Genomic DNA, 4,251 nt, shown 5'->3' on the forward strand with positions numbered 1-4,251 from the left:
CAGTTGGGATCCAAACGGCTAAATGTCAATTGGGCAAAATTCAGAAATAACATATTTATCCCATTAATTATGAGTTTCATAGCAACAGTTTTATAATTATCTAATATAGTAAGTTGTATTTTATATTTTTGCAAACTGTTGCTATAAAAATATAAATACATATGATTTTTACTGTTCTTATGATCGATATATATTTTATATTTTTATTAACTGTTGCTATAAAAATATAAATATATATGCTACAAGATATAATTTTAATAAAATATTATTATTTTTTATAATTTAATAATTAAATATAATACTTTATGTATTTTTATTGCCCGAAATCGACAGCCCGGAGGTCCACCAGGCCGGTCTGGTAGTTGACAGGATTAGTCTGAAATAAAAGTTAGACAATGAGATCTTTTAAATGACATTTTCAAGTCTTCTTTATAATCAAATAGTTTTTTTTTTCTTTGGGGAAATGACCCAATTTTTTTTTAGACATATCTATGGGACTGATATCCACTAAATATTAGAAAATGAAAGCAGACTATTTTACTAGTTGAAAACTTTGAAGAGTAAATTTTCTCATTACGCCAGTTTTGAATGGATGAAGTTGTTGTGCTATCTCCGTATATTTCCGCTTTCGTTCGCTCTGCTTTGAAGAAGATTAGGTCTCCCCGTGAATTTGAGTGTAAGTTTAATGATTCAACTGTCTTATTGTAGCCTACAATTACTTTAGAAATGCTTTAAAATTGACTTTTTTATACGTTAATTTCTTATCTATTAAGCCTTTCCCTGATTTAGGTTTTGCCCAATTGGTGTGAAATTGCCTTGTTTTATAAATACTCTATTTCCATCTTGAACTATACGTGAAAAGTAGGGATGGCAATGGGATGTTAAGTTACTGATAATGATGTTTTTCGTTGGAAGCAGCAGCTATGGATGTTTCTTTGTTTCTGTAATTGTTGTTACATTTCCACTGGACTATAATAATTGTCCTTTTCAAGGATAAATAAGTCAATCAAAACATTACTTTGAAATAAATAGGAGTAAAAATTCAAGGATAATCATAATTGTTTTTATCTTTATTAATTGTTTTTCTAGTGAACTAGTAAAGAGCGAGAAAAGAATTTGGTCTCGTAGTGTGGGTGTGCGCGGGTATGTGTGTGGGGTGGGTTTAAAAGTCATGTGGTGCGGTTATCAAATCCACGGGTTAAGAAAATAACCGCACCCACACCACCCCATTGCCATTCCTAGTGAAAAGGCTGGACACACCCGAACTTTTGGAGGATCCTATTACCCCTGGACTAACAAAACACTAAAGGGTGCAAGTAGGCACACGTGTGTGCCACGTAGGTTCTCAAAAATACGGTTTTAATTAGTCCAAGGGGTAATAGGATCCTCCTAAAGTTCGGGTATTCGGGTGTGTCTCGGCCTTTTCACGTATAGTTCAAGGTGGTAATAGAGCATTTTCCCTTATATATATATACCTTTTTTTCTTATTAATTAGTTCCTTCTCTTTTTTTTCCTCATGTTTAGCTTCAGCGGAGAAAATATGGTGGATGTTCAATTTGTTTCCTGTGTATTGTCTGTTGATGGCGTTTCTATGTTTTGCTGTACCTATGCATATTAATGTTGGAATATGTATTCTCCTGGCAATGGTTTGGATGGGAATTCAATCGGTGTTGTTCCACACACTGGGTTATTGGAACACCTACAAGCCTTACTAGTTACATGGTGCGGAATGGAGGTTTATGATCGAGTTGATTACAAGTGGTATTGCAGCAGCTTCGCATCAGATTTTGGTGTTCAAGCGTGGGGTTCTATCATTCATGGAAATTTTGGATGGAGCTCAATTTTGGCCTCTCAATATATTGTTATCCTGCACCTCGTATTTTTATCTCGTTGCTCACTTCACTCACCGATCTTATGATATTACTATTACAGATGTTATAGTGGTATTAGCGATGCAGGTATCTTGTTTTACTGTGTGCGGGGACTTGTATATTCGGTCCCTGCCTTTGTTCTTCTGCATCTGCATATGTTTCTATAGATACGCCGCGTATGCTGGCCCTACTGTGATACCGCATCCCAAAAGAGAGTCGGAGGACGTGCCTGTCTAAATCGAACGTGTAACTAACTTAAAATACCTTAATAATGTTTTTCAGTTATTTACTCTTATCATGTTTTGGATGATACTTTATCTATAAAATATGATATGATGTCTGATTTATTAAGACATGTGAAAGAGTTTTTCTGCCTTTTTGGATTTATTTATGTGAATGTCTCCTCCTCTAATCTTCTTCATATTTTGTTGTTTTTACACTAAATAAGGGGGTAAATTGATTAATCATATGCTACATTCATGTATCGGTTATGAAGTGACTTGTTATCCCGTCGAATTTGATGTCTCCTTTTTGATCTAAGAGGGTGCTGCACAGTGGCGGAGCCAGAAATTTTACTAAGGGGTTCAAAATCGAAAAAAGTAAGCACACGAACTAGTCGAAGGGGGTTCAACATCAACTATATATACAACAACAACAACAACAAAAAACCCAGTATATTCCGACACAGTGGGGTCTGGGGAGGGTAAAATGTACGCAGTCCATACCACTGCTTCCGAAGAAGTAGAGAGGTTGTTTCTGATAGACCCCCGGCTTAGAACAAAGGAAACATCAACTATATATACATAAAAAATAATTTTAATTTTAACCACATATAAATAGCATAATATTCCATCGAAGGGGGTTCGGATGAACCCCGTAACTACAAGGTGACTCCGCCACTGGTGCTGCATATCCCTGGGACCTGAGAATATTCGGGGTTTGAGAATGTTTGTTGCTCTGTTCATCTATTGACATTAGCATTTGTGGACCGGACTTACTTGGCTGATCTTGCTGATGCCTTGTCTTGATCAGAGATAGGTAGTCGACTGTGTTCAATGTACCATTCCAGTGATCTGTACTTTTTTTTTCTTTTTTTCTTTCTGTTTTTGGTAAGCTCACCAGAGTCCATTCCTTAGAGTCCTCAGGAGCAGATGAGGTAGAAACCATGGGGTGCTCCAGCATTTCCTAGTATACCACGAGAATGGACACAACATGTCTAATCCCTCATAATGCAGAGGCTGGTAATGCGAGACGTGGTTTTTGAGTGGCTTCCCATATGTGAGCATATCTACCCTTAACCGTAGAGGATGTCCAAGTGGTACCTCCATGCATAAGCTGTGATACTTCATCCCAAAAGGGAGTCAGGGTAGTTGAGCATCTGTAGTGGATAAGCTAGACTGGCCAGATCAGGTTGAAGTAGTCGGGTCTCGAAAGGATTTATGCATGAGTCAAAGGTTGAAACCGCCCAACGACTAGTTTGGGGATGCAGATTGATGGATTATTGGACAAGCTAATAGGAAATATAGTTATCTCTTAAAGTTTGTTTCTCCTCATCCCCATTCCCGAGTCAGTTTCTTCTCACCCTATCTTCGTTTGGATTAGCTGAATGAAAATAGTTGATAAGCATTTGGTTTTGAAAATCACTTTTTGAATGGAAGCTGTCCGGACAGTCATGGCGATGTCTGTTTTCAAGAAGATTAAGACTCCATGCAATAGTGATGCAAATGGTAAGTTTTTTCCCCCCCTAATTCTCTATTTAATCATTGATGGTAGTTGATACGGGACAAATGGCCATCTTATCTTTTGATGACATTTTTGGAGGTCAACACATAGAGGCTCAAGACTTGGTCACCTCGAGAATACAAGAACATGCATGGAGGACCCGTTTTGAGCATAACTTAAAGCAATCTCGCGTGTGGAAGATTGCTTGGAGCATTTAAGGTTGAGGACTCACGGTTTTGGACCTTAATTAAGGGCATTTTGGACATTACACATGGTGTATTTACACACCATGGCCGCCCCTCTCATTAAGGGCAAAGTGGTCTTTTTATCTTCATTTGTAATATATTATAAATAGGCCGCCTTAGTCTTATTTTCACTAGATTTGGAATGATGAAGAATTGAAAGACATATTTTCTTTCTTTTGAGAGTGTAACACCCTTAGTTGTAGGGCTTGAAAAAGTCATCCTTAGCATAGGGCTTGGAAAAGCCAATATTGATCTTTGCTTGGAAACGGTAGATCTTGAGGTGAGTTCATTCCCTTGGTGGTCACCGTAAGAGTGTGGTTTTGATTGTTACATTCATTAGGGGTTAATGTTGAAATACACTTGGTTCTTAATCTTGTAATAATCTTGATCTCACTATCTATCTTTATTTTCTT

General features: G+C 37.2%; 1 long non-coding RNA gene across 1 annotated transcript; it reads left to right on the forward strand.

Moving 5' to 3' along the window:
- Positions 1-403: 403 nt before the first annotated feature.
- LOC107871389 lies at positions 404-4,251 on the forward strand. Its single transcript, XR_007055599.1, has 3 exons — positions 404-676; positions 1,525-3,598; positions 3,693-4,251. It is a non-coding gene; the product is annotated as an uncharacterized LOC107871389 (long non-coding RNA).

This window comes from Capsicum annuum, chromosome 5, assembly GCF_002878395.1.
Source record: "Capsicum annuum cultivar UCD-10X-F1 chromosome 5, UCD10Xv1.1, whole genome shotgun sequence".
In the NCBI taxonomy this organism is placed as follows: Eukaryota; Viridiplantae; Streptophyta; class Magnoliopsida; order Solanales; family Solanaceae; genus Capsicum; species Capsicum annuum.